This window comes from Corvus kubaryi, unplaced genomic scaffold (assembly GCF_017639235.1).
Source record: "Corvus kubaryi isolate FWS band 111438036 unplaced genomic scaffold, C.kubaryi_AGA036_p1.0 128, whole genome shotgun sequence".
Lineage (NCBI taxonomy): Eukaryota > Metazoa > Chordata > Aves > Passeriformes > Corvidae > Corvus > Corvus kubaryi.
This window is the reverse complement of record NW_024580663.1, coordinates 417,111-441,702: the sequence shown is the minus strand read 5'-3', so window position 1 is coordinate 441,702 and position 24,592 is coordinate 417,111. Positions and strand designations below refer to the sequence as shown.

Here is a 24,592-nt window from a genome sequence, read left to right as displayed (position 1 = left end):
AGTTGCTGAAATTATGGCTTGCTTTTAATTCTACATTATCCTTTAAAAAAAGATGATAATACATGTAAAAAAAGAAAAACACCAATTTCTAAGTCTGTGTAAAAGCTGATTGGTGTACAGGAAAGTACTGAAGTGAAATAAATTATTATTTTAACCTTTCAGGCTAGCCACAATTTAATCTATTTCAAATACTGAAAATTGATCCACTGGATCTAGCATCTTAACAATACATTATTTCTTTCAAAGCAATATATACTTAATGCCTTTAAAAAAAAAAAACCCTAATATAATGTGAAAAGGCCAAAGTTTGCAATGCCAGGAAGTAGTTATAAACTACTTCATATGTTTGAAATAAAAAGTACTTCAGTATTATTATTTTAAAAAAACCCTATTGGTAGAGTTTTTAATAGGAAAAAAATACATACCTTTAAAAGCCAAAATGACCAGTGAAATTAGGTTGTACATCATTTTCTGGGAAAAAGGAAAAACAGCCTCGACAGGTGTAATTTATCATTTTTCTGATTTAATACCAAAGAAATATATTAAAATAATAAAAAGAATCCTGAAATCCTCAAAATTTGTAGTGATAAATAGCCCTCCCTGTCTTTATTGCATTATGCCTACTAACAGAAATATTGCATGGTGGATTTCGCCAGACAAGGACGATTATTTTCCAATAAAAAGTTGCATATTAAATTCCAGCACAAAAGTGGGTGTCTAATACTTTTGAAATCTTTTATGGTTTGCCAGGGAACACAATTTTAAACTTAACTAATACAAGCTCACGGTGAAGTGGAGCAGCATTAAAGCTGCTTGGCACAAGCCCACCCCTCTAAGCAGCAGGGCCACTATTCTCAGAGTTCCTGTTGGAATCACTAGAATGGAATACATTTGGGGTATTTGTGTTTTCAGCTAATCTCTCTTTTTCCTGGTCTTTCAACACTTCACTCTGCTGGTAAAGTTTATTTATGAGGACAGTGCTGCAGTAGACCCTGAGCACGCAGAGGGGTCTAAAACCACTCTGGCAACAGCTAACAAGTTTCTGCAAAGAAAAACCCCACAATTTCATCACAATGCTAATCTTCAAGCGAACTTAGGTTATTAAATATCTACTTTTTCATCCTTTCTAGGTCCTGATATTATTACATCCATTTCATAAGCAGAAACTCATTTATTGCAAATATACCGGGAGTAATCTGAAAGCTACGCAGAATTTTCAGCCTTGGAAAGTATTATTTGCATCAAGGGTGTATCCTGACCCTACTTTTGGGGAGCTCCCATGGGAATACACACCTTTGCAAGCCTCCAGAAGACAACAGGAAATGCTGAATGCTTGCTGGCTGTAGCAGCAATGGCAGGCTGGTTCTGTCAGCAAACACACTTCCAGGAGTAACTGGGCAAGCACTTGCAGTCAGGTGCCTGTGTTACATTTCATGGGGATTCTGAAAGTGTTCTGAATCCTACAGAAGCAATAAGTATCTAGTAGAAAGGAGGAGAGAGCTCATTAGTTCCTTCATAAATCTTGTTAATGAAATAAATGTCTCTCCTTCCGTTTTTGTTGAATTCCTTAGCAATGTTTCAAGTCCTTTCCAGTCTGATTTCTGTGATGCCATGAGAAAATAAACACATGCATATTTAAAATATCAAGTTAGCTGCTTAATGGTATTTCAGTCAGCATATAGGAGTACACCTTGTATGGTTTTCATTAAACAAAATTCACTTACGGAATGTGAAAACCTGCACTCATCTTTCAACCCACGGAAATATATTAAAATTATTCTTACAATATTAGACTTCTATGGAGAAATAAAATGATACCAATTGTCATATTCCAGGTGCCTTCCCCTCTGTTTGTGTAACAATCCCCTCTAGAAAATTACTGAAAAGTTGCTTTCATGAGCCCTGGTGGTTTATTATCTGTCATATACCTTTAAATATTGTGTCATATCAAACACTGGTACTAGGGTTTTTTTTTCAATCTTCTTGTTTGACTGACTGAAAATTTCAAGAACAAACATTCTTCTGCAACTTACAGTAAGTGAATATTAATTAGAATAAGCTACAGAAGGTTTGCAACAGGAGCAAGTTAGCATCCATGACTGGGTAAGAATTTCACACAAATAGCTGAACCCAGATGAAAATCCACATGTAAAGTCATGGCTGCTTTATCAGCGACACACTGAGGAGCTCAGAATCAGGCAATGACAGGACATGTTAAGAGGCTTGTGTTTGAGATCCAACACATGCTGCATATCTGAGTTGCCTCATCCTCCAAGTAGAACCAATCCTCTTCTCAGGTGCCAGCAGAATCAATCCCATTCCCAATATTGTTGAACTCACCAATGGTATTGACTTTAAAAAGTTTAGGAATAGGACAGATGACCATAAGCAAATAGTTACATGATTCTCTTTCATTGGTAAGAAGTAGGTAGAAATAAGCACACTTTTAAAAAACTATGCATAGAAAAAGATAAACCAAAATGAATCAATATTCATATCCCAATTTGTTTAAACATGTGACATGCAAAAGGACAGAAGTCTCATATTAATTTTTGCATTATTATTTTTTAATAATATGTTGTGCCATACCCACAGGGCTTGGAGCACCCCGGGATAGTGGAAGGTGTCCCTGCCCGTGGCAGGGGAGTGGAACAAGATGATCTTTAAGGTTCCTTTTCAACCCAAACCACTCTTTGGTTCTATGATTATATTTCAAATGTATTTCTGTGATAAGTCTTAAACCTTCTCATTTATGAGACAGAAAATGCTACAAAACCATGTCACATCATTTTCCTGAGCAAAGGGATCCAAGCTGTTTTGCAATACTGTGACAAATTGATTAATTTTTTAAAAAATCTGTCATCTGTCATAATGAAATAGATTATCTGAAGCTTACCTTTACTTATATCTATCTTACTCATTTTCCATCAGCATATCTGTCCACTTAAATTGTGTAGTATTTATCTGCCTAACTCTTCACAAAATAGAAGCAAATTACTATAAAATCCCTAGGAAAAATTCCATAGGAGTAAAGGGGCACAGACAAACTATGGGCCAGTTCAGAGAGCTACTGATGTACCCAATTCCCAGAGACACTCTACCCTGCAGTTCTTGTACTAATGCATAATTCCTTCTCTTCCCCAAACCAAACACTTAACTGAACTGGAGATACTGCACTTCCCACCTGCAGCCCTGCTCAGACATTTAAGAAGCGCACTCTGATTAACAGCCAGTGCTATAGGATAACACCAGTCCTATTACCAATCCTTGGGGAACATCTCATCAAACCACTCAGCGCTGCTGGCAGCAAACTCAGAGCCAGCCTTTTGGTGAAATCCGGGCTTGAGGGCGAGACGTGGAGCAGGGCCAGGAGCACGGACAGCTGCTGTGCTGGGCTGACCCCCAGGGACCTGGCATGGGACCTCGTGTGTTCACCTGCTCGGCTCGACAGGAGGTGAAGAGGTGGCGTTGGCCTTCAGATGAAAGGGGTAAACTGATGCCAGGAAAGTGGAGGAATGTAATTATTTTTCAAGAGAGGTTACAGAATCCCAGACTGGGTCATTCTTGAAGGGTCCACAGGGGCTCCCCTGGTGCCACCTCCCTGCCCCAGCAGGGCCATCCCAGAGCACAGGGGTCCCAGGGAGGGACACTGCACAGCCTCCCTGCACAGTCCATTCAGGGCTGGGCACTGCCCAGGGCAGAAGTTCTGCCTCCTGTGCAGGGGAACTTCTGGGAACCAGTTTGTGCCTATTGCCTCTTGTCCTATTTTTGGCACCACTGGGCAGAGCCTGGTCCATTCTCTGACACCCTGCATTTGGATACCAGCCCGTTCAAATAAAAAGGCTCCATGACTTCCTGGCTTGGAAGCCCAAGCACATATTCCTGACCGTGACACCAAATTCACAGAATCACAGAATAAGCTGAGCTCGAAAGGGGCCACGAGGATCATCAAGTCCAACTCTCAGCCTTGAACACAACATCCCCAAAAGTCACATCATGTGAGTTTTGTCCAAACACTCCTTGAACTCTGGCAGGGTGGTGCTGTGACCACTGCCCAGGGAGCCGGGTGTGCCTCAGACTCTCAGTCCAATGGGTCAGTCCAGCTTTGTACGGCTCAGTTCCCTGTCTGTGGAACATGCACAGTGATTCTCTCTTTCAGCTGTCCCATCCATTGACGACAGACCATGATGCAAGAGATACCATCAGCACCAGCTATTTATAACGTGATGCAGTCAGACTTCAGTTTTGGAAGTAGACAACCTGAGGAAGAGATGTTAAACACCTTAAAATCATCACTGATTTTTGGTTTTACGTATTCACAGGCTAAGGAATGTATACAACACATAAAATATTTTTTTTCAGGAAGTTATGAACTCAAGAACACATTTTAAAGCATCTAAATGTTTAGTATTATTTGCTCAGGAAAAGGCACATAACAAGGCAATTACCAAAGCAATTCCTCAATTTAAATTTACTGACAGACATTGATTTACTTTATAAAATCTCTATGAAGAGCTATAGGGGTTCAGATTGCCTTAAAGAGATAGCCCATTCTAACAAGTCCATAATTCACAGTTTATCCCTACTATGGGGAGTTCTGGAGGTGTTTATAGTTGCACTAAATCCTTAACAAGTATATACCATACAAAGCAATAGAAAGGAATTTGAACTACCCAGATTTGACGCCAATACCAAAATCATAAAAAAGCTATTTTGCAAAAGAGCAAAATCTTTATCCTTCAGTTACAAGACATTTGAAGAAAAACAAGAAGCCACAGTGACAGCTTGAAGAGAAAATTAAAACTGTGTAAGGAAGTCTCTTCATCCAACATTCAGGGTGCTTTTGTCTACATCTGTTCTTTCAGTTCAGGGCTGTATTTGGATGCTGAAAGACGGAGCAATAATATAAAAGCTAGAAAGTACTCGTGAGTGAACAGAGGCAATCACAGCAATTCCCATTTCTGTTTCTGCCTTCCCAGTATCAGGCAAGATGAAACACACATAAAATATAGTATTTTAAGAAACATTCGCAAAGCTTTATGAGTATCTGAGAAAACTTCTAAAGACCTAGAGTTTTCCAGTATGTAAGGAAGAGAAACCAAAACATGAAAGAGCAGAAAAATTTACAGGTCTCAGAGAAATCATGGCAAGGCAGCTCTTAAATCCAAGTGCCAGCGTCCCTGTATCTTTCTCGCTCAAGTGATTTAGTGATTTAAAAGATGAAGTAAATGTAACAAAGGAAACAGCCATGAAGTTCCAGATGAGTCATGGAAAACAAGAGCTTCATCCAAAGCTACACCAATGCCAAATTCACCAAACCATCTACGGGGGATGAGCACTGAAGTACAAAAAAAGGGGGAAAAAAATTGGCAGCATATTTCCAATTTCAGCAACAATACCAGCATCAAAATGCTGAACTACTCACAAACACAAACCCAAAAAAGTAACACTGCTCTGAAAAGCTAGGAGAAATTGAAAAATCTAAACGAAACAGCTTAAGAATCCAGTACACTTTCAAATACTTGCTTACAGCTTGCCTGTAGTAAGAAGACGAGAATAAAACCTCAGCTTCTAAAAGCTGCACCAAAGCAGCTTCCCAAGTTTGGAACCTCACCACTTACTCTGAGACTGTGTCACCACGACAGCTTACAAACACAGCCCTGTCAGCACACCAAACACCTCTGCCCTTAATTCAGTGACTTTAAAGCATTATGCTAAGAGGCTGTGTATTTTAACCTAAAATCTAGGAGGGGAAGTCAAATAATGACTGTATACACCAATTTATAATTCTCTGGGAAAAGGGTTTCTGTATCATCCACAAAAGAATCAAAATTCTTTGCATGTTTCAAGTCATTCATCTATTCAGCCAGGGAAAGCATCAAGGCAAAGACATCCACTTCCAGACTCTTATATCCATTTCATGACTTTTTTGCCCCTCAGAACCCTTCTATTCTCCTTAATTTCCTGTCCTATCCCCAGTTTACAATTCAGAGAAGCACCTGTTCAGACCCAAGGGCTGTGTCACAGTGCTGTGCTGTGTTCAGTCCTGCTGGTGCCCAGCACAGGACAGCCCTTCCCAGCAGCAGTGCATGGGAACTCATCCTGGGGAAGGAAGCACAGCAGAGCTCAGCTTAGAAGAAAGAACTGAAAAACTTTCAGTGCAATTTAAAAATGTAATATTTAGAGGAGGAAACCGAGTCAGAGATGAAGGGGAAAAAGACAAAAGTACAGGAAAGGGAGCACTGAAGAGTGGGGATGTGCTGTGCACAAAGAGGGAAATCCATCAGGTCACAGGGATGGTGGTACCTGCGTCATTCATCATTGCACACTAAGGTCTCAAATATTGCTTACAGGCCATTTTTAAGAGCCTAAGGAATTAATCCATTCTATTTCCAGAAGGCCTGAACCCCTTTTTGGAAAGGTTAACCCAGGTTCACCATCACAGTGAAGAGGAATTCCAGGAACACTGCTCTGTCTGCACACACACAGGTTGCTGCACCTCCTGTGCACAACGGATCTGCGAATATGCCAAGGAAGCAGTTGAAAAAGATAAATTGCTACCAGCCAGAAGAGATGATGACTGCCATACAGGTTGTTTTGGGGTTTTGTTTGCTTGTTAAATAATTAAAGGAGAGAGTGAAAACCTTGTAAGCTTATATAAGAATTACATGAATTGGGAATGTAAATTTATGAACAGCCTTGGTTGCAAGTTAGGGATATTACAAATGTAGTGGCATCACAGAAATCATAAAGATGAAAAAAAACCCATACATTTTAAGCAAAACTTTCAAAGTTGCTTAAGGATGTGCTATCCAATTCCCATTACAGTGCAAGAAAAATGGGCCTCTAAATCCCCTGAAAAGACTTTGAAAATCTGTTCCTTATGTGGTGCTGAAGTTTCAGTAAAAACACAGATAGCAATTTGTTGGCAAGAGAGCTCTGTACAGTCAGGTTTTAATTATTTCTGACAGATTATCATCACTTACCCTGAAAGCTCTCGGTGGCTCAGACAGCAATGGGATATATACTTTTCATTAGATCTGGACAAAGGTGAATAGTTAAAAACTGCACATTCTGTCATGAGTAAAAATACTGAGTTTTAGTTTGCTATGATTCAAGGAGCCATTTCAGTATGAGTGTTCCGAAAAATATTCAGAGATCCACACTTAAAAGTTGTAACATGGAAAATCCCTCCATTGACACATATATGTACATTCACCATAGTGGCATCCAACAGCAATGTTTGGACATGCATCTTTTATTCATGTTTCACTTATTTTATCATGACCAAAACCACTAAATACTTGGGAAAATATTTTGTGAATCCACCTCATGATAAATCATTTCCCTGTGATTTTGATAATAACGGAAAATGGAAATACAGCCATTGATGGATATTCTGGCTACATAAAACTCTGTCCCCTCAAAAACGGTTTTACAGGAATTCAGTAAAAGGCACATTCATTAACTTCCAAAGGAAAGCTGATAAAAGATCCAGAATCTGATGTGACAGTAGTACTTGGAACTACAGTCTGAAGGTCAAATTGACAAATCTCCAAATATTCCTGTTTGTTGAAGAATATTTATTTCGTACAGCCTTCAGTCCATGAACAGAACAGTGGCTACTGGTATCTATGACATAAGTATTTCAAACTGTTTTCTGTTAATGAATTGAGTTTGACCACCAATCCTTCACTGCAAAGCTGCCACTAGTGAATTCAAAAGAACAGGTTAAAGCTACATGGCAAAATCCATCAAAATATTCCCGAGCTCACATCGGACTTCAGAAAACTAGAAATGCCATGTGTCCAGCAGTAAGCAATCACAAGAGGTTAAGTTCCTAGTAGCAGAACAAAAAATATCTAATATGTCCTGGGAGACTACAACTTGTTTTATTACCATGAATTCCATTGCTATGTTTACTCCTCACACCAAGGATAAAATGCTTCCTGCATGCATCCTTCACTGGATTCTTTAATGGCAAAGTGGAAGGCAATAACTGATGATGTCTTTTGATCATCCCACAGTGCTAATGGCAGGTTAACACAAGGAACTTTGTCCAGCACTTTGGGATTTGAAACACTGGGTGTCATTATTCAGACCAGATCATTCTGAGGCATAACTCCTCTATCCCACATAATGCTTGATATTAACAAGGCAGGAATGAGACACTGTCAAACACTGTGCAGGTACTACACAGAAATATCACCACTCAGCAAAGAGCACACTAGAAATTCCCCAGAGTTTCCTTTCAACCTATTGTTGAGGAATAGCATCTTACAAACTTCACCTACTTAGAGAAAAACTGGATCTGTAGGGTAAGACAGAAGAGTAGATGAGTGGCTTTCTAAAATACCTGTGGTTATAAAGACTCACTACATCCACAGGAGGAACAAGTGAGTGGGGTCACAGTCGGGGATCCTGCCTGCTGCTGCTACAAATGTGCTAATATTGTCCGTAACAGAGCACCAGGAACGCTGCCAGACTGGATCGCCCCATCAGACTGCCAGGTTTGGATTACATGTATCAATATGTTATGATTTCACACCCAGAATTTCCACCTGGCATGCTACCACTGGGAAGAAGACCCTTTATTTTAATTGCCACCAGCACAGCTGTGTTTATCCAGGATTCACACTCAGTGAAGTGTCCATGTCAGGCTGTAGCATCCATTCTGTTAAATATGACCTGCAATCTAATCAATGAACAACTCATAGCTTTATGAAAACACAGAAAACCAGGAGGAAAGAGAAAATAAAACTACAGTGTGTAATCTAAAAAGCAGCACTGATTTTTGCTTTTTATGTACCTTATTTTCTTTTAAAATCTTCCATGTAACACTAAAACCCATTAACACTAAACTCTTTAACATGAAAAAATGACTTTTTTTTTTTTTACTTAATTTACAGTAGTTGTGCAAACACAACCCTATCCAATCAAAACACAGGTAGGATTGCTCATATAGGACCGCTCATACAACTTGTTAAATGATGTTATTTCTTCAACTGGCAAACATAACAGAATTCCTCTCAATGGTAGCAATGAGTAGCAAGAGAAGCAAACTGATGCATCTGGTATCCAAAGAAGAGTCCTCTTCCTCATTTTTCCTCAGCTGTTCAAGTTTCACTGCAGTTTGAAACAACCCAACAAAGCCCAGCCATCATGCACCACAGTATGGGCTGCCTCCAGAAACTCCACAGCAACACCATCAGAATTTTTCCATCCATCACTCTCCACTTACCTGTCTTCAAAGACTACTCCTGATAAATATCAAGGTTGGATGGGTACTACTGTTATCCTAAGGCAAGATACAGCACTCAGCTCCTGGTTTTGAGGAAGCAAAGCATTTATGCCCCGTAGTCCACAGAGAAGTTAAGTCATATGAGAAAATGGCCTTGTTTTAATTGCTACTATTTCTCAAGGTTGGCTGCCATGGCAGCAAAGACAAGTCCTGTTCAGTACTGTCCGAGCAGGTCACAGCCAGCCTGGTGACACCAGCAGAGAGCTTTGTCCAGCAGGCCAAGTCCACTGGAAGAGTTTAAAGGCCCTGTAAGTCAGACTCAGAAGGCATGAAGCAAATGACTGGATGCAGCATCTCCCTCACTGCAGAATGAAGAGGTGAGACACTTGTTTCTCTTTCTCCAGGCACACATGGACCTCATTGTCTCCTGGGGACTCCCAGATTTTTTAGTGTATATTCACAGTTTTTCAGAGGAATCATTTTGTTTTGCTTCAAGAGCAAAAATTATTTTAGATGAAACTTTTTCTGTCAGAAGAAACTAGCAAATATCATGAAGGCCATATGTAATAAAAGACCAAATCCTGGTAATTTTGCTGGCAGCCAAGGAAAGCAGCTGCAGCAGAGGCGTGAGAAAAAGGTATGTTCTCCAGAGTAATTGGCTAGGAATATTCTTCAGAGAGAGTACTGCAGCACTTACCAGCCAAAATAACACACCAAGTTATTCTGCCAAATGCCAGAGATGTGAAGACAGATGATGACAATGCCTCTTGTGTGTCTCCTTCAGTGTGAGGCCTTAGGATCCTCCTCTGTGAGTCTGTATTTTTAAGATAGCAAAATTTGCCAGGTCTTGAATAAAAAAAAAATCCAAAAGAACCTTCCCAAAACCAAAGGAAGATTAGTTTAACTTGGTCAGTTCCCCACTTTGAATTGCCATGAAGGTTTACAGGCAATTCCACACCTGAGGGTGCAGGAAGGAGAGGGAAGGGATGTGGGCTGTTTGTGCCAGGCTATCATTGAACAAGAGTCTGACATCTCAGCTCTACCCCCATAAGCCATTTTGAGAAGAGACACGGGCACTGTGGAGGAAATACTGAGCTGCAACCGTTCACTTAGAGGCCTCAAGTAAGATATGATCTCCAGAAAGTAAGATATGGGTCCTTCTGAAAATGTTTATCCTTTCTTCAATAGTTCAAATTCACAGAAAACATTTTTCTAGCAGAGAGCAAACTTAACAGCATGTTAAAGACAAAACAAACAATATACACAATAGAACCCAAGCACAAACTTACATTTTTGTCATAAATGCTTCCAGAACATGGTTGTCACCTGTTATCCCCAAGATTTCTGACATTTGGGCATATACCTGGAAACAAATATTTCAACAGTAACATGTTATAGGTATTTACTAGTATCAACATTTTCAGTTATTCTAAAACCTTCTCCAATTTGATTTTGCAGGAGGAAAGCACAGGCATAAATGCCTGTCCATCCAACCTATGACTTTACAAGCTGAAGCACTCGTAAGAGATGGCTTACCTGCTCTCTGATGGTGTCCTGTGATGTGGGGACTGATGTGGGGACTGGGGACTGTGGTACTTGCCCTTACAAATATTTCTTCCCACAAAGGAGAGTAAGTTTTCACATTAAATTCACTTTGTTGTTCTCAGAACAATACAGTCTCTGTTCAAAAAAACCGGTTTATAGAAAATTACAAAGGGATGGAGAAAGCATCTTTGTGTTGGTGTGTCCTCAGTGGGATGTGATTCAATGCTGTCCTTGAGCTTGCAAGTTCTTGCACTGCTGGTCATAAAATCTGGTAAATTTGGTACTCTTCAGACATAATTTTGTTTTCTTGAATGGACAACAAAGGCTTTGGCAGCCCAATAGCTCCAGCTGTGTACGTGTCCCCTTCATTTCAAGTCCAGGACACCCGTTCCTGGGGGGGTTCTCCCAGCACCCTGCCTGCCAGACCCAGCTGTGGGTAACGCACAGCTGCAAACGCAAAGGACACACCAAGTATTTTCCTTCCTTACTGTGTAAGCTTCATAAAGCTTTCTGGTGGTTTTAGTAGCCTAACATTTAGTTCAGATAAACACATTTTGTAGGGTTAAAACAACTTCAGAGACAGAGAGGCAACAACAGTGCAAAGCTGTACAAACCTGTGCCAGCCGCTCCCCACGCTCGGGAGCTGCACTTTTCTGGGCACGTCCAGCACTCAGGGGTGTCACTGCAGCCATTCCACCCCTCGGTGACCCTCACCGGGACATCCCGGGCTGCGTGGCATCGTGCCTTCTGATGGGATCAAGGCGAGCAGCAGCGAGGCGTGCGGGGAGAGCCCCAGCGCAGCTCAGCCGCCGCTCCCAGCGGTGAAAGCCTGGTGCCATCTACTGCCAGCTCCCTTCCCTGACATCCCCGTCCCCATCCCCATCCCCAGACTCGGGACGTGTGCCACTGCACCCACACCTGCTCGCACCAGCCTCCCCTCGGCCAGTGATGTAATCCTGGGACTTGGCTTAAAAACCAAATCACCAGTGCTCTACCTCTGAGGCAGCTAATAATAATAACAACAACAACAATTGTATTTTCACATCCCAAAGACTTTAAATTCCAGCATAATAAAGGCATGAGTAGGTGAACTTGCAACTCTAAGCAGAAATTGTACCAAAATCAAGGGTAACTTAATTTGTAAGCTAATTTATCCTTTTATAATTGTATGAATGTAAGTTTTGGTGGTAAAATCAGTAGTGAAAGGACAATCAAAATATGAAAAAATATGAAAAAATATGAAAAAAATATTACTATATAATACAATCTTTAAATGTTGCAAAACACAACGTTCACACTGTAAATGTGAAGTTATTGCTTATAGTAATTAAGCATAGCAAAAATAATATATTGAAATATAAAAATAATACCTTCCAATTAAAAAAATATCCACTCCCTAAACAGCGCGCTGTTGAAATGCTACAGCAGCTGCAATTTCAGCAATGTTTAGGAATTTTTGTATTTGGTATCATGACAAGAAAAAACGTGGTGGCAAGGAATCAAAGCCAGCAGCAGCCACCCATGTCTGTTCCGAGCCTCCCTTCCCGCTGCGGGAGCGTTGGGAGAAGGGAGCGGGAGCCAGCCCGTCTCATTGTGCTCCGCTGTCAAACTAGGCTCTCCCCACATCAGAGTTTAACAAATAAAATACTAAAACAGCAGTCAGTGTTGACAAAGAGCAGTGCTTTAATCCACAATTATCCTTGTAACTCTTACTACTCCTTTTATCATCCATTAGCTTTGATTCCCATTATCCCATCAAGAACTGTGTCAACGCTTTTGTCCCTGGGGATTTCCCACACTACTAGGATCTGACAGACAAGCCTGAGTGCTAAGCAGGATCATTACCTCTTAAATCCACTTATCTGATCCACTGAATAGTAAATTGAAAAGCTCATTAACAGCAACAATCTGATTTGTTTTCACGTGTGACAGGGTCATTCCAAGTCAGCAAGAATATAGCACTTGCAATAAAAACTACCCTATCCGTAGTGTGGCACGCTGTAAGCTAAAACAAATATGATATTTTAAACACCTTCTTCAAAATCATTTTCAAAACCCACACATGCTCTTAGCATATAAAAATAGAAAAGTAATCCCCTCCCACCACAGCAATGCAATGCCCCTGGACTTCTAAGCGCTATGAAAAATTAATGATAAAGCATTTTGGACGTATAATAATAAAACAACAACAAAGGCTGCGCTACATATTCAAAAGGCGGAGAGAAACCCTGCTGAAAGGGGTTGGAAAAAGCTGTGGAAGTGATCCCATCTTTTGCTTAGGTCCTATAGGGAGGCACGGGGGTGAGGGCAGCAGAGGCTGTGGCACTCAGAGCCACGCACCCCGGGGCTCCTCCCTTCACACCTCTCTGTCCTTCCAGCAAGAAGCCCAAGGCTTACACTGCGCTCCTGACACTTCCACTAAGGAGCAGGGAATCAACTTGCAGTAAGAAACCCTTGGTTCAAGACTCCTGGAAAACAGTGACACAATGAGTCCCAGATCCTTATAACTGCAAGATTTACAACTTCAAAAAAGAATTCCGTGTCAAGACAGTGTTGTGCGACTCAGACACGGTATGGCCAAAAGTATCAGCTGACAGGAGAACACCACGGCATCCCCAGCTCAGTTTTACACACCTGTGACCGTGGGGGAACATCCACAGAAGGGGCAACGCTAGGCTGTGGTGTTCCACAGCTCCACAGCCCCAGGTGCCCGCTCAGGATCCTTGATGCGGGCTGGAGCTGGGAGCACCACTGCACTCAGTCCCCAGGCAGGGGCACTGCTGTGTTCAGAGGTGTCAGCAGTGGCCGTGGCAGTGAAGAGAAAGAACAGACCAGCAAAACACCTTCAATACTAATCAAATTTCAAATAACAAGTAACAATTGAACAAAATTTCAAATTTCAAGTAACAATTTCAAAGATACTGAACCAAGTGTGAAAGCAGAGGATCCAGGGATCCTTTTTTTTCCTGTTTGTACCATTAAAACCACCTAGGTGGAATCAGGACACTGAAGGAAGACAGCAGATTCACAAGCTCTGGTGCCAGGGTATTTTTAAATTATCTAGCACATTTTATAGAATCACAGAAAGATGAGGTTTGGAAGGGACCTTAAAGTCCATCCAGTCCCATCCAGCCCATGGCAGGGACACCTTCCACTATCCCAGGTTGCTCCTAGCCCCATCCAACCTGGCCTTGGACACTTCCAGGGATGGGGCAGCCACAGCTTCTCCAGGCTTATCAGTTGTTCAAGTTACATAAACATACACTTTCCAACTCCTTGAACTGTCCCAAAAGGACAAGAAAATAAAACTGTGGAAGCAATGTTTAATAAAGCAAAATACTTGCATGTAAATACAGACCAAGAAAACAGAAATAATTCAGTAATCACACCAAAACTTAATTTCCCTGTTTTCCCTATTCTTTGGCCTTAGATATGTTTAACTTTGCTTTGCCTTTGGAGGTCTTCTCTTTTTGGCACTATCATTATAACTCTGAAGAAGCTAATTATATCAATTCTTAAATGTGAAGCAGATTACAGAACTGGGAAGCTCAGAATATGAGTTCCTAAAGGTTGTATGGCTCTGTAATGACAGTCACAGAAATTCAATAACAGCACTGTATGGAATGTACTCAAACACACCCCATGAAACAAATTAAAACAGAGCAATGAATCTCTCACACTGTGCAAATAAGAAAACACAAGAAAATGTTAGTTTCTATAGTTTTCATAAGGGCTATTATAATGAATTAAGATTTTGGATAATGAATCTTCAGAAAATTACAGTAAAGTTATTACCCATAGGCACAGCGTAAATGCTAAAGATATTATAACTTCCTTGAAGCTCTCCAGGCCTCGCTGCAGAGAACTATCACTGCAACATTAAAGCATTTTGTCATGAACAGTGAGGGCAAAACCAGACCTTCACCACATTTACCCCAGCCTGGCAGAGCTGAAGCACATGGAGCACACAGAGGGGAGCCCGTCTGTCTCCAGGGCCTTTTTGGGAATCCAGGCAGTGCAGGGGTGATTGCCACGGGGTTCTACCCTCCCACCTCCCTGACCAACACCCCTGGGCAGCACCCACCAAACCTCCACACTAATTGCAAGTGGCATTCTTGGTATTGAGTGCCACAATACATTTTGCAATTTCCCCTACTTTTTAAATCACTCTCAGGTATTTTGAATCTTCAGCACTTAAAAGCTCCATTATAACACAGCAGAAACCCAGCTTCCACATCCCACAGGCAGCTTCTGGAAATGGGAGCTGAATCCCCTAATTGGACTATCAGAGTGCCAGATCATCCATCTTTATCTCCTGATCAAACTGAGGGCTTCAAAAGTTTATCTCCTCTCCTTAGCAGAGGAAAACCTTGGTCACTTCCACTCCCGACCAGCTGTCTTAAAAAGGTAACATCTCAAAATGCTCTTAACTCAGAGCCTAAACCAAGAGAATGAGCTAATCTGTCGGTTCAGAGTAAACTCTAAATGAAGAAACTCTCCAAAACAGGCCACAAGGAAATGCCTCAGGTAGTTCAGACAGGATCTCTGAATATTCAGGTGGGCTTTCAGCTACCTTGTACGTAGGCTACTCTCCCATCCACTGCTACCCGTGTTTGTAACTAACAGAGCACCCACACCAATTACGTAAATTATATCTTCTATTTATTGTCTTACCTCTAAACCTAGCTTAAAACACTGCATAAAGGTATCCTCAACTGAAAGAGACCTACTACAAAACAACAGCTAAAAATCAGGAAATTGCTATTATAACTAAGTGTTCTGTTTTAGGGGAAAGGGTAAATCTGCCGTGCGGCTCAGTCTTTTGTCATGGATGTTATTTCCCTCCTAGTCTGTTGAAATACTCTGTCATCACAAGCTCAGACAGTAAGAGGCATTAACAGTTCCCACAAAGGCTGTTTTCCAGGCCCTGTTCCCCAGTCCTTCCCTGTTAGTTGGAGGATTCAGAGGAGTCTCGGGTGCTGGAGTGGTTAACTCCCTGCTTCCTGCTCTATAAAATGCCCATACGGTGCCAGCAATAAACCTTCTCTTACATGGAAATTGATGTCTATTTCAATGACCATCTCTCAGCTTTTATTTATTTATTTATTTATTTATTTCTCCTTTTCTTAATCCATGTTTTCTGAAAATCTTGAAAGAAAGAGGCACAATTCTGCTGAACTTATACAGGACACCTACCATGAACTAACTGCTCTTATTACTGATGCAGCATGAGAAGCATTCTCTGTGAAAAACAAGGAAGATGAAAAAAGAAATGGGTTTATTGGCTAGGTTTTCAGCTAGCCATTAGTTAAAAGGATGCTTAGCTTTAAAAGTCTTCTTTAGACTTTCATATTTGTAAAGCACTGTTAGAGAGTTTTAATTCTGCTGTCTCTTGTGTTCCCCTTCAGGGCTTAAAGAACAAATATTATAGTGAAAACAGAAATACTATTAACAGCTGTTGCTTTTTGAACATTTTCCAGAAGATTTTTAGCTTTTGAAGCACAGTTCTGGGCTGCACTTTCCAGCAGAGCTATACACTGCACAGCAGAAATTCAAGCCATGTATGCAGTCAAGGATTTGCTTAACAACAAGCCAAAATGCTGGTTTAGACACCTCAGTGATTGAAATGAAGCACTACTGTGCAGTTACAAGAGTAGATCTGTGCCAGTCAGAACACTCCAAAAGATACAGAATTATAGGTACTTGAATAGCAGTAATTGACACTCTGACTTGCCCCTGTAACTATTACAAGTGTGCAGCTAAATTTTATTCAGATGCTTAATTGTATCTAAATGCGTGGCCCACTCAGCATACTTGTGTGCAATAAACCCCAACGCTAAAGAATCAACATCAGTTTGGCACTTAAAAACAAGCAATAAAAATCAGAGCTGCTTAGGATAGCTCTAAAATTTCTATATCCAAAACTATTCCACTATACTGACTAACATCACTGCAGGTGTTCTGCATCTCCAGATCAGGCCTTAAGCACATTAAATTTAGCAGGATCTCTTCTGAAGAGGTTTTGTACCAGGGTTGTACATGACAGTGTTTTTGCACATTTATCCCAGGGCATAAGGAGAGGTGTTACAGCCACCACAGCTAATACCAGCAATTTGAACAACCCTCTTTGGCAAGCTAGAAATAAGATAATTGTTCAACATAGGCCGGCTCCTCTGAAATACTGGCAGCATTGCCTCTAATTATAGACATCTGTCATTGCTAGCCACTCAGTAGTAACCCTGACATCAATATACAACTATAACACCACACTGCCTGCAGGCACAGCAATGGGAGCCAGATCCGAGAGGCGGGCAATCATCTGCCTCATCCAAACTATCTGTCACGGCTTCCTAGCCACAAATAGCTCTTACGTTTTGTATCCTTAGGATAATATGTTGATTTATTTTAGAACCTCTAATATTTACAGTCGAGGCCATCTACTAAAATACAGAAACAAACCTGATGGCTAATGGAGGCAGTTACCGCTCAAAATCACCACGGAAGGCCATAGCTCACGGCTCCCGCGCCGGCACCGCAGCTCCTGGAACGGGCACCTGTGTCCCAACTTCCCCTCCCCAAAATCACACCTGCTCATTTCTGGCTGCAGGGCACAGGTAAGGCTGAGCTCTCATCAGCCCTCATTTTACCAACCAACCTGAAGGAATATTTTCAGCTTGAACCTGGAGAATATCTGTGCCAAAGCAGGCACAGTAAGTTCCAGTATCCCAGCGTTCCCCGTGTCAGAACAGAAAAGAGAAGCTTTGCAGAATTATCCTCAAAATGTAGTTCTGAAACAGAAATTGTATTAATGCTATAAAGTATGGGTACAGATTAAATACTTCACCACTGCTTAGAGGCAAGCTGACATATACTGCTAACTAAGAAATACAGTTTTTTGAAATGTACAGGTAAACATGGATAATTCCTTTTTAATTCTATGGTGAAAACCATGCTGAAAACCTCAGTCTCTATTTTTTTGTCTTCATTTGAAAATCCATCTCAGAAAGGGGCAAAAAAGATTGTAGGTTTAAACTAATTAGGAATTAACTTCCTTACAATTATCTTAATTTGTTATTAACAAACCCAAGATTTCTTAGTATGATTCAGAACAGCCTGTGCTGAGGAGAAACTATTAATTACTCGATAGACAGTTAGCTTTCAAGTGAGCTGCATTTTAAAAACCTCCTTTAAAATACAATTGCTAAATGCCTTACAGTGCTGTAATGTGAGACAGGTTCAAATCTTATTACTTCACTGAAATTAAAACCTAAGTTTTAATACTGTTCAAGTCGAACAATGATTCCACACTTTATTGCTTTTGAAATCCCTTGATGATCATAGGAAAAAATGCCCTCGAGAAAAAGAGACTCTGTTTTCGATAAACAGAAAATACAGTTTGCACTCTTAGCCTCTTTGTCATCACAAAAAAGGATTTAATGCCAATTCTTTAAAAAAAGACTTTTTTCACAAAATGTGCACCTTGTGTGCCATTTGTAAAATCAGCTCACTTTCTTTTATTTATTACTGCAGCGCGGCAAGGCAATAAAGCAGCTACTGATAGCTAATAAATTACATGCCTTTTAAAACAATTCTCCAGCTACAAAAACTTGTAACTACAAAGGCTTACATTTACATGGTACATCGTGTGAAGTGTCTACATTTATGTTCTACTTAACTACATAAATAAAATCTGACCCTTTATTAAACAGACAAGCATGAACCAGGGCCTCCGTGTGAGATTAAACAAAAGGTAACTTTTTAAGGCTTTCCTACAGATTTACATAACTAAACATAAAATTTGCACCAGCAGTTCAGGTGAAAGTATTTTTAAAATAAATCGCATTTTTAATTAATGCCCTTCAAGATACCTTCAGGAAAAAAAGATGAGCACCATTTTTCAATTATTGCACAATAACACTGATTTACACCTGAATCTAAAAATTAAATAAGGTTTTCAATAATAATTGCAACATATTACTGTAATATAAAACAATAATTCTCCAGCACATACCATGCAAACCACGATTTGTATTTTTAATTAAACAAAGTATCAGAGCTTTGGGAAAGCCTTTCTTTGTTAAAACAGATTTAAAACAAAAAAACACCTGCAGTTTCATTTCATCACGCATCTCTCCAAGAAATGCTTTCAATTAGATGTATCTATTAAGCTCATTGAACTGCTCTTAAATGTTTTTGCTCCATGGCCAGCTCAGCCCTCACAGCTGATGGCACAGAGCACCGAGGTGCACTGTCTTTGCCTTTCCATCTGCATTATTTTTAGGCTGATGTGCTCAACTATTTCCATAAATTTGTTCCTTAAAATTTCATTGTCTCATAAATCATTAAACTAAGCATTGCATTCATTTTAATTGTGTCTATAGTGCCATGTGTATAAAATTCAGATGTGTAGTTGTAATATTATTTCCTCCACTCACAATGATTTTTACAGCTTCCGAAGCTTTGGTTTCCTTTGCTCACACAACTTTCCCTCTGTAGTTCCAAAATGGCAGTTTTTTAATTGAGCATGAAAACAAATCTTAACTCCCTACTCATAAAAACGTTTGAGACATTGCTGTTCCCTGTTAAGACAACACCCCTGACATGTTAGCAGGAGATGGCAGGACCAGGAATTCCTCCCACAGCTCAGCACCCCCACAACTATCCATCACTGAACTGAGATGCCTTGTGGGGCACATCTCTCACTCTGGCCAAGCACTGCTTGATGCAAAATGAGATGGGAAATAGTTTCCAGACACTTTTCTACTCCTTTAACCCCAGGTTTACTTTGATAATATGTGTTTTCTTGTATTTTGCATCAGTGGCTAAAACACCAAGACAAAGACATTCCTTATCTAAAGCAGACAAAAGCAAGATTTAACAAACCAGGTGGCCAGGACAACAAACAAAGCAGAGCCTGTGGTTTCCTAATTCAGGTTAGTCTGTCTACTTGTGGGGATGAAATATTGGTGCAATTTTAAGATGGTAGAGAATAACGAGTGAATGAAGCCTGGTGTGTCTGTACCAGGAGGGTCCTTTGAGGAACAGGAGCCCTCAAAGTGCTGCAGAGTGAAAAGGGAATTTAACAGGACAGACCCTTAAAAACAACACTTTGGTTCAAGACGAGTTACAGATATTTTTAAATATAAAAACACATAGTGATACTCAGACACTGAAAATTCATCAGCTCCGAATTTCACCCAAGAATTTAAGCTAAAACACAGGACACTGAAATCAAGCAAGAGCTTAGGAAAAAGGAATGGACTGGTCTGACCTATGAGCACACAAAGTATTTGAGAGGTATAATTTGAAGAGAAAGTTGTAAATCTCAAGCTTTTGCTGAAATTAAGCAATTAAAAATATAGCCAAAATTTGACAGAGTATACTGTAAGTCAAGAAATTCCAAACACAAATATGCTATACAGATAACACAGCAATTGATCCAACTCTGGATCACCAGCAGGGAGCAGAATTATAGTTACGTGAGTATTTATCGAAAAGCTTACAAAAGTAATAAAAACTAATGAAACCAATCAATCAAAATTGGTCAAGAATCTTGATCAGTGATTATTCTCAGCAACACATGGGAAGCTTCAGACTGCAGCCTTTGAGGTTAAAGTCAGAAGCAAAGGGGTGACACCCTGAAGCTGTGCACAGAAAAACACAGCCTGCCTTGGCTCTGTCAGGAGAAACACAGACTGTCACCCGGCTAAGAGAGAGAAACGCAGGGCATAGTAAATAAAGGCTCTCTCACCCCACAGCTGAATGAGGCACAGCAGTGAACACCGGAAAGGACAAGGTGGCTGATGCTGAGGAGCCAGACAGGAGCTCCAGGTGCCCCAGCCCACGGCAGCCACGGCAGCCCAGGGTCCTGCACCCCTCGGCTCCTGCAGGACTCGCGGGGCAGCGCGGCCACAGCGTCTGCAGGTGCACCCAGGCCTCAGGTAGTGCCCTCTTTTCACAGCATGACTGATAGTAACAGTCTTTAATAATGCACAGAGCAAGACTTTGGTCGGTTTTGCTGTCCTTTTTAGCAAACACGATAATCTCATCTATGCAAAGATGACAGATGCCATCAGACACAGCTGCTCTCAACAGCTGAAGAATCTGCAGCACCTCAGAAGCCCAGTGAACTGGAAGGGTGCTGCTGGCTCACCCTTATCTTCTGAGATATTGCAAAACTAAATTTTTAGTTCACATAGTTTAGCACATATATTGAGGTGATTACATTAATATCTAAATAACAATTACTGTTATTCAGCAGAAATTGGTTATTCAAGAAAATGCATAAACTGGAATGGACTTGTGCTGTTAAGAGTTCATTCAAGGATACTCTATTCTATTAATGTTACTTAAATAATCAGATTCTGTGCACATTCTTATAAAACCTAAAATAATATGATTTTATATTGACTTACATAGTAAAGCTTTTATGTATCTTGTGATCAGCCACATTACTGTGTAGATGATACCTATACAAATCATTTAATACTTAAATTGATATAAAACCCTGCTTCTGAAATAAAACTTTTGTTCCCAGAAGACGTCTTTCTCAATAGAGCTACATGCCTCAAGAAACAACTCGTCAGTAGTGAGAATGCTCTGGAGAAATAATATGGAACCTTCCTCATGGCCTTCCTAACTGCAGTTCTTTTGATCCAAATTGATGCCAACTACCAACTCTTCCAACAAAGATGATACAGATGAAACCTGTGTGAAACACAACACTGAAATACTTGGGGTATTTTTCCCCTCCTTGCTTCAAAAGAAGGGCAAGTTTGCCATCCTGCAATGTTTAACAAAAGTGCATTTAAGTCTGAAAAGTGCATTTAAGTGTACTTTAAAAATATATTCCTGTAAGTGAAACAGATCCGTATCAGGACATTACTAACATTTTTGATTACTCTATAAGCACACAAAAGCAAATGTCTGAAAGACCTCTGCATAGTCTGATAAAAATAATTCTGTGAGGATGCGTGTATCTAATGAAATATGAAGCATAGCCCAAATGCTGTTTGTTCTGCAAATTTGATTTCAGGATATGGAAAATGGTTATAGACAAGATAACAGTCTCCACTGCCCCAGCCTGCATACTGCCTGGGTGAGACAGCTTATCACTGCTCCTTCCTGTGCAGATGCACAGAGATGCACCAGTTGTTCTGCCTTCTACTAATTCAATTAGGTATGAAAACCACACCCTGTTTCACCACACACTGGCAAAGTCTGACACAAACCTGAACCAGATGCTCTGAAGAAAATGTTTATTTTCATTTTTGTTTTAAATAAAATACACCTTTTTTCATAAGTGGAAAAAACCCCAAGCCTTCCTAAGTTCAAGCACTCCACAGATGAACCCAAGCCGTACTGCTTTAAATATTAAGGTTGTGACTCTATCATTTTTTGAGCACATAAGAAGCTAAGGAAGCCATGTGGCTCTTGGGGCGTCTCTGGATACTATAAAAAGGAACATGCAACAATTAACAATGAATTAGTTCTTGACTTTGTTGTGTGAGAGAAACAGAGGTGTGACAACTTTAGAACACCAGTGAACAAAAGTGCAGTTGGCCACAAGGTGTTCCACTAAGTCATCATAAAGTATGTCAGTAATACTCAGAGAAGGTTTCTCCTTTCTCTCACCCAACTTCATATTCAGTGCTTTTGGCAAAATATGTTCTAACAAGAAGACTTTTCATATTATTATTTATTACCTATCTTCACTCATCTGTTATCAACTTGAAGACAGCTACAGATATTTTTCCGGGGTGAAAGTGCTGCTATGATGGGTTGTATTCCTAAAGACTGCTGAAGGAAAGTTATGAAATGTCTTAATTTAGCTACAGAATTTTAGATTAAAATTGAGAGGGGGATATTTTTCTTTTTTGGCCCAAAATAGACAAACACAGACTCTTCTCCCCTCTTTCCCCAAATCTATTCCCAGAGCCATCACAGCACTAAGAATGAGCCACGACTTACGCAAGAGTAACATCACAATAAAACAGGCCCGGCTGTAACGATCTCAGTTCCAGGCTGATGATCTCCAGCCCCAGTTTGCATCACACTTTAAACCCTGAGTCTGAGAGGACACTAAGCTCTGGCATAGGAAGAGGTGGGAATGAGCAGCACTCATGAGACACTCCACAGGTACAGCTGATGTGTGATTTCGGCTCCGAGAGGACTGTGCTTTTTTAAGAAGCATCTCTAAGTACTCTCTCTTCCTTCCATCAGCATCACAATGTAATTTAGGATGGCTTTATAGGCATTTTTTACCTGGACATCTGAATGGCTTTTAAATGAGCCAGCAGGGTGCTCAGAGACAAGGAGTAGTGTGGGATAGAGCATCCCCAATGGGCCGGGGAGCTGATCTCCTCCCTGCTCAGCACTCAGGACACATAGCCTGGCTCAGTGATACGCTTATCTTTCCTTTTAACGCTTAGTTTAAGGGAGTTCTGTTTTAACTGTTGTAAGTTTTAAACTTAAATCATTCATGTTAACTCAAATTGAATTCTAATTTAATTTTTTTCTCTGAGAATTATTTTAATCACTAATTCATGTGTTATGATTAACTTTTATGTTAAAGATTGGGAGCCAGAAAAAAGGTAAATATGGATTTTTTAGTAATTGAAGATTACATACAAATAAGTAAAATGTGGTTTGCTTCTCCCCCCCACCTTAAATGCAGACTGATGAGTAGACAGGTTTTACTGTGGGATTAACCTGTATTTTCAGCTTTCTAGCACCAGCAGAATGGTACAAACCCACCAGAGCAGCATTGCTGTATCATTTCAGAAATCTGCATTACTAAGAACAAAATTAAATAGAAAGAGAGGGTGGCCAGTTTTTAAACAGCTGTACCTTCAGGACTCCCTGCACGTTCCTGCTTTAGCAGGGCTAAGGATTCAGCATCAGTCAGTCTCTGAGGCCAGCGCGCAGGCCAGCCTGCAGGTACAAACCTGAAATGGTCCAGGGGAAAGACAGACCCGCTGATGGGACACAGAACCCGTCACACTCCTTTCCTCTCACTGCTCGGTGTTTGCACCAACAGGCCAATGGCCCAAATTCAGTGTGCAGCAGGAGGGTGGGTTTGTGACTCCAACATTCCAAAAAATCACATTTAACAGAACTGCCTGTGGACACCTGGCAGCTACACTAAATTGCTAATGGCTTACTTAAGATCTACTTTTGTCAAGGTGATCCTCCCTGAAAATTTTTTTCTTTTGTTTCAAAAGAAAAGGGTTTTAAAAATATTTTAATCTTTATGCAATGTAGCTTCTAATATATGAACCGTAAGTGTTGCCTTTGCTGATCTAAGTATGATCAACTGGGGTAGATGGGTCCTGGGAAGCCCATTTACTGCATGTGCAAGAGCCAGCTACAGGAGCTGGTTAGTTTTACCATTTTTCTCCTTGCAAAATGCAACTCCCTCAGCATTAAAGGCTTCCTGGGAAGTCCCTTGGTTCCCCGAAGCTGTGGCAGCAGCTGGGCTTGTGCTGTCCCAGGCGGGCACTGCTGCCCTGTGTGCATGCCCAGCTCTCCGAGGGCTCTCTGCACACCCTGCACACCCTGAACCCCCTGTACCCTGCACACCCCGTACCCTGCACACCCTGCACACCCTGCACACCCTGTACCCTGCACACCCCGTACCCTGCACACCCTGAGCCCCCTGTACCCTGCACACCCTGCACACCCTGCACACCCTGTACTCTGCACACCCTGAACCCCCTGTACCCTGCACACCCTGCACACCCTGTACCCTGCACACCCCGTACCCTGCACACCCTGAGCCCCCTGTACCCTGCACACCCTGCACAC

General features: G+C 40.9%; 1 long non-coding RNA gene across 2 annotated transcripts in view; it reads right to left on the bottom strand.

Moving 5' to 3' along the window:
• The window catches only part of LOC121662890, a 92,050-nt gene that overhangs the window by 13,164 nt on the left and 54,294 nt on the right, over positions 1–24,592 (bottom strand). The window contains exons 8-10 of one of the 2 annotated variants that reach the window (XR_006015473.1): positions 10,531–10,604; positions 9,939–10,055; positions 1,294–1,479 (exon numbers count right to left, since the gene is read on the bottom strand). This is a non-coding gene — a long non-coding RNA (uncharacterized LOC121662890). The remainder of the gene's footprint in view (positions 1–1,293; positions 1,480–9,938; positions 10,056–10,530; positions 10,605–24,592) is intronic. The other variant, XR_006015475.1, reaches the window with a different exon arrangement.